The sequence below is a fragment of the Panthera pardus genome, unplaced genomic scaffold (assembly GCF_024362965.1).
Source record: "Panthera pardus isolate Hobbes unplaced genomic scaffold, ASM2436296v1 HiC_scaffold_13, whole genome shotgun sequence".
Lineage (NCBI taxonomy): Eukaryota > Metazoa > Chordata > Mammalia > Carnivora > Felidae > Panthera > Panthera pardus.
Window position 1 is genome coordinate 163,424,492 of NW_026526688.1, and position 6,492 is coordinate 163,430,983.

Below are 6,492 nucleotides of genomic sequence, written 5' to 3' on the forward strand. Positions count from 1 at the left end.
AAAAAGAAAGAAAAGAGAAAAAAGAAAGAGAGGGAGAAAGAAAGGGAGAGAGAGAAAAAAAGAGAGAGGGAGGGAGGAGATGATTGGCTGCTTTTTACCTGATGTCATAATCCTGTTGAGACAAAAGAAAGCAAATTTAATAGCCAGTTGGTTGTTTTTATGGCATCATAATTCTACCACCCAGCCAGGAGCCATTGGTTCTAGAGAAGTGTCAAATAATAAATGTCTGGATGGAACAGACTTTCTGAAAGTCCTTCATTTTGTCCACTCTGAATTTTACCTGCATCGATCAGCCGAGCAGATTTTAAATTTGGGATTTTAAGAAGCCAACAAGGTTAACTGAAGCCATTCAGCATAGTGAGGGGCGTATATGTGGTTCCATGCTACACTAAATATAAATATACGCAATAAACTACAAGGATATACAGTGGGATCCTCATCATAATTTCCAGTTCTTCCTCACTGAGGACAGTTGTGCACCCTTAGTGTGCCTAAAAGAATACTCTTTACTGCTCTGGCCTGGATGCTTTCACAGGCGCCCCTGCTCCCCTTCTGTGCTCTGTGCTCTTCTTGCCCTACAGCTGTCTGTATTAGGACCTCGCTTCTCTTTTTTTTTTTAATGTTTATTATTATTTTTGAGAGAGAGAGAGAGAGAGAAAGGGACAGAGCACAAGTGGGGGAGGGGCAGAGAGCCAGGGACACACAGAATCCGAAGCAGGCTCCAGGCTCTGAGCTGTCAGCACAGAGCCCAATGCGGGACTGGAACCCGCGAAACGTGAGGTCATGACCTGAACCGAAGTTGGACTCTTAACCAGTTGAGCCACCCGGGCGCCCCAAGGACCTCGCTTCTTTAGGTTGGGACCTATTACCACCTGAAGAGAGTCTTTTAAACTTTTCTCACCCACTTGCAAGAAATTTCCTTTAACTGCAGTTTTTTTTACTGGTGGCATTGCCGAAGCACTGTCTCTACTCACAGGTAGCAAGACGCCCATTTGCCAGTTTACTCATTGCTCTCTAATCTGAGCGCTCCCCGTACTCATTTTATCAGCTTCACTTGGTCCTTTTTGCTCTCTGCTACGTAGCAGGAAAGATTTAAAAAGAAAAAAGATTCAGGGGTGGCTGGGTGGCTCCATCTGTTGAGTGTCCGACTCTTTCTTTCGGCTCAGGTCATGATCTTGGGGTTCATGGGATCGAGCCCACCATTGGGTTCTGCCCTGTCAGCACAGACTTTGGGATATTGGGATTCTCTCTCTCCTTCTCTCTGCCCCCTCCCTCACTCACATGCATGCATATGTGGTCTCTCTAAATAAGTAAATAAATTTAAAAAAAAAAAAAAGGAAAAGGATTTAAAAAGGAAAAGAAAACCCACCACCCATTGGAGAAAGAACTAATTGGTTGGGATCCGAATTGAGGGCAGCTTCCACCACTGGACAGACGCAGGGATATTTCTTGTGTCGTACCAGTAAGCATTCCCTGCTCACAGCCACAGTTCAGGAATTTTCTGTAAAATTATTTCATGTCCATTATTGGTTAAATCAAAAAAACAAGAGGAGAATTTTAATATATCACAACTGTATCACCTTAGCACCTAAATAACTCAGAGCATTTGTAGCAAATACAGATTAGGAGCGGGGGAAAGGGGCACCTGGGTGGCTCCCTCGGTTCAGCGTCTGACTCTTGATTTTGGCTCAGGTCATGACCTCTCGGGTTCGTGGGCTCGCGCCCCGCATCGAGCGCTCTGCTGTTAGCGCAGAGCCCGCTTAGGATCCTCTGTCTCCATCTCTGCCCGTCCTGCACACATACTCTCTCTCAAAAATAAATAAACATTAAAAATTAAAAAAAAAAGAAAGCTGATTTGGTGTGATTTTCGAGAGCCACACTATACCCCTCATATCTAACCCAGGTTTCCATTATTATAATGGAATATTGAGGCATCCTTGCTTTCAACCTTTTCAGCTCTGCCAGCTAAATGCCATGGCAAATACTTGGCTCTGTGAAAATGGCCATTGAAGGGGTGTACTTAGGATATGTTAAGCTGTTGCAAATGTGCATTATGGGTATGGTCTACACTGTAAGATGTCCTTAAGCATCACAAGAGAGGATCTGGGACAGCACAAAGGCAGTCCCTAAAATGAAGAATGTGGAAATAGGCTTTTTTCATCACATTTGATCAGAATTTACTGAATTTCTCGTGCAACCAAACATCTGCCTTAATCATAAGGTAGGATTAGACTCGGTTCCTGCTCCTGAGCATCTCACAATCTTTTCAGAAGACAGATACGCAACTATAGGTCAATGTGACACGTTACAATAATATATAAAATACTCCGTGGAAATACTGACTCTTCCCTTACTTCCTCTTCCAGCCCCTAAAGAAAGGCTCAGAGGAAGTTATGGAAGAGAGTGACATTTAGAGCCAGCTCTGGAAGGATGGAGAGAAGTTCACCGAGAAGAGAAGGTGGAACAGAATGGACAGTAGCAAAGAGGCATGAAATTCCCTGGAGAGGCAGGGAATGATGAATGCTCGTCCAGCGTGACTGTAGGGTATTCAGGGAATCAGAGACAAGACTGGGAAGACAGTCCTGGATTCAGCTGTGGTAAGTCCTGTGTATGAGGCTAAAGAAATTGATCATTATTTTGTAGGCAATGGGGAAGCAGCAAACAGCTGTAAACAGAAAAATGATATGTTTGAGTCTCTTTTTTATATCATGTTGGAGCTCCTAGAAGTGAAGTTTGGGGCTGTGCTGGACCCAGAAAAATGCTTAGGAGACACAGATTTGAGGGTTAATGACGTTCTTCTCTGGAGTAATGCACAGTGAGCATCAGCATGAACATACGTCAAAGACACTTAGATGCTAGTAATATTTTTTACCCAGTAGGACAAATTAATCTCATATTCACTCATCAGAGTTATTAAGTACATATCACGTACTTGGTTCCCAGTGTGTTCAAGATTTGGAGCACAAAAGTGGTAACCCATTGCCCCTGCTTTGTAATGAATTTATAATCTACTTGGGAGTGAACCATACATGCGTGAAAAGTAAAATAACACAAAACAGTGTATTATTAAGTATCAAGGGGGCATCATCGCAAATCGGTGCCATAACAATTACAAAGAGAAAGCAATAATGATTAGCTGTAATTTTCAGGAGGAAGTGGGACTGAGGCTGGTCTTTTAAAGAGGGTTAGAATTTAGGGAGGTATGCATTCATAAATAAGACAGATGGGCAACTAAAGAAATTCCCTTGTACAAGGATAAATGTGATCACAGAGGCCTGCTGAGGATCACACAGAGGGCCACAAAAATCAGAGTTTTGTGATGAGGAGAAAGATTAAGAAGGGCTTCCCAGAAGAGGTATCTCTTAAGCTGAGTTTTGGTGGACAAGTAGGAGAATAGCTAGATAAAATAGGGAAATATCCACATATGCAAAAGCATAGAGATACTAAGAACTTGATGCATTCAGGCAAATAGATGGGAACTGCAAATACCACACAAGGCTGGAGTGAGGATGAGTTTGTGGAAGAGGCGGGAAATGAGGCTAAAAAAAGGTAGACGGGGACCAGGAAGTACGAAACCTTATGTGCTAATAAAAGGAATTTAATTTTCATTGTGAAAGTTATTGGAGGATTTTAAAGTTTGGGATGAAGAGTGTCATGATTTTAGAAAGATCAGGGGCACCTTCGTGGCTCAATCGGTTCAGTGTCCTTCTCTTGATTTTGGCTCAGGTCATGATCCCAGGGTCATGGGATCAAGCCACACATTGGCTCCACACTGAGCATGAGCTTGCCTAAAATTCTCTCTCTTTCTCTCTCTCTCTCCTGCCCCTCTTCCCAACTTGCACACTCTAGAAAGAGAAAGAAAGAAAGAAAGAAAGAAAGAAAGAAAGAAAGAAGAAAGGAAAGAAGGAATGAAAAGGAAGGAAGGAAGGAAGGAAGGAAGGAAGGAAGGAAGGAAGGAAGAAGGAAGGGGAAAGGAAGGAAGGAGGGAGGGGGAAAGGAAGGAAGGAAGGAAAAAGGAAGGAGGGAAGGAAGGAAGGGGAAAGGAAAGGAAAGGAAAGGAAAGGAAAGGAAAGGAAAGGAGGAAGGAAGGAAGGAAAGAAGGAAGGAAGGAAGGAAGGAAGGAAGGAAGGAAGGAAGGAAGGAAGATCACACTACAAATAGTGTAGAATGACTTTGAAGGTTTCTGACCAGATGCCAGTGCCATTCACTAAGGAATACACAAAGAGCAGATTGAGGGGAAAGATTTTCAGTTCAGTTTTTGGATGTGTTGAAGGGCTACTGTAACAAATTAGCACAAATTTGATGGCTTCAAACAATAGAACTTTATCTCCTCACCATTCTGAAGGCTAGAATTCAGAAAATCAGCAGGGTTGGTTCCTTCTGAAAGAATCTGTTCCATGGCCTCTCTCCTAGCTTCTGGTGACAAGTCTTTGCATGACCTGCTTTGTAGAAACATTACCCCTCCAATTTCTGCCTCTGTCTTCACATCATCTTCTCCTCTGTGTCTTTGTCCTCTCCTCTTCTTTTAAGGACACCGGTCATGAGACTTAAAACCCAACCTAAATCCAGGGTGATCCTTAAATTAATTATATCTGTAAAGATCCTATTTCCAAATAACATCACAATTGCAGGTACTGGGGATTAAGACTTGGATATCTTCATAGGGGGACACTATTCAACGCATTATAAAGTGAATGAAGGGATAACTGTCTTCATAATCTGACCAGAACTCTAGCCTTGGTTTGCATGCCCACAGGCAAAAGGAAATGCAAAATTAAAGACTGTGTTATGTGGCAGAAAGAGCAAAGGCTGTAGCTCAGATAGACCTAAATTCAATCCAGGCTCTGTATTGGTTGAAAACTTGGTAGGCTTTTAACCTCTATGAGTCTTGATTTCTTCATTTGTAAAATGGGGATAACATGACCTAAACATGAGATTGTCAGGGTAATTAGAGAGACATTCCCAGGTATGTGTAGACTCTACATGTTATTTACAAAACAAGATCCAAAAAAGCTTGAAGATAACACATTTGGGAATGACCCACATTAACTATGGGGTCATGTGAGTATACTGAATCTCTTTAAAGACTACAGCAATTGACATCAAGAAGAATTGTGAAGTGTCCTGTCAGCTGGAGATCAGCAATAAGGACTCCAAGAAAAGGTGATTTTTCAGAGAGTCAGGGGGCATTTGGCATCAAGAAAATTAGTTGTCAGGTATTTCACCACCTAAGTGGAAGAGAAGTTGGCAAAATAAAGGCAGGGCTTCTGGTCTTAGAAAGTGGGGTGTCAGGCAGATTTCTAAAACATTTACGAAGTTTCTTCGCTATGCTGGGCATTGCAAGTAAAAGGATATGTAAGACATGAGCCTTCCAGATAGAGCTCCCCATCTTTCAGGTGACATCAGACAGGTAAACAAGATAAAATACAATGTCACATAAAGTGCTACAAAAGACAGCACAGTTAATTAGGGGATGGACCAGCTAAAAACTGCCTGTGGAAGCCTGGGGAGGCTTTAGAGGGAATGTGACATTTGAACGGATTCTTGGAGGATGAATAAGAGTGCGCTTGCCAGAGAGAGAAAGAGAAGCTCTCTCCAAGCAGAGGAAAAAGGGGCAAAACATATAGGATGTAAGGACTGTGGTACCAGAGCTGGAGACAGGAGCTGAGGATCAGTCAAAAGCCCAGTTATCTGAGTTGATAACTCAGCTCTGGGACCAGAGCCAGAGTGTTGAAGACTTACTGCTGACTCCAAGAGCTTTGGGCTGTAATTTACAGTCGTCCTGGTTAAGATGCAGGTTTATCCTAGAGATCCCAGCAGGACTGAGCAGAGAGATGTGAGTCAGTGGTTCTAGCAATCAGGAAAGAAGATACACAGAGATTGATGACCAGTGTGCTACTGGCATCAGCCAAAATCAGGAGAGACGGGAAAAGTTTGTGAGAGATTTATTATGCGACAGATTACCTAATTTAAACTTCACAGCAATTTCTGATGTATAGCAAGCAGAGCAGCGAAATAACAGCTCCAGTCATCAAAAAGCAAAACTGACCTAGTTCCTAGAGAAAGAAAGCTATTGCCAGCTGGTCTCTTTGTGTTTCCTGCTGACTTAGACAGCCCTGGGGCCCAAAGATGCTTTCTAGAAGTCTGTTTCAGCTACCTGAGGAACAGCAACCTTGGTTGCTACTGCCCTCACTGCATTTTAAAAAGGCAACCAAACAAAAAAACAAGTAACAGCAAACTAAGAGGAGTGTTGGATTACACTGACAAGGAACAAGGAATGTAAACTCAAAGTACTTGTGCATTTTGGATGGCACGTTCCGGGTGTGCAGAGAATATCTGTTAAATTAGGTTCCCCAGACGTAGCGCCCCGGACAACACTGTCTCCATTACTACATGGAAAATCCACCCCCAGTACCACAGAAGAAAGCGCCAGACTTCATAGGCCCTCTGAAGTTAAGAAGCATCCCTAAAGCGATTTTCTGTCCTCCTTGA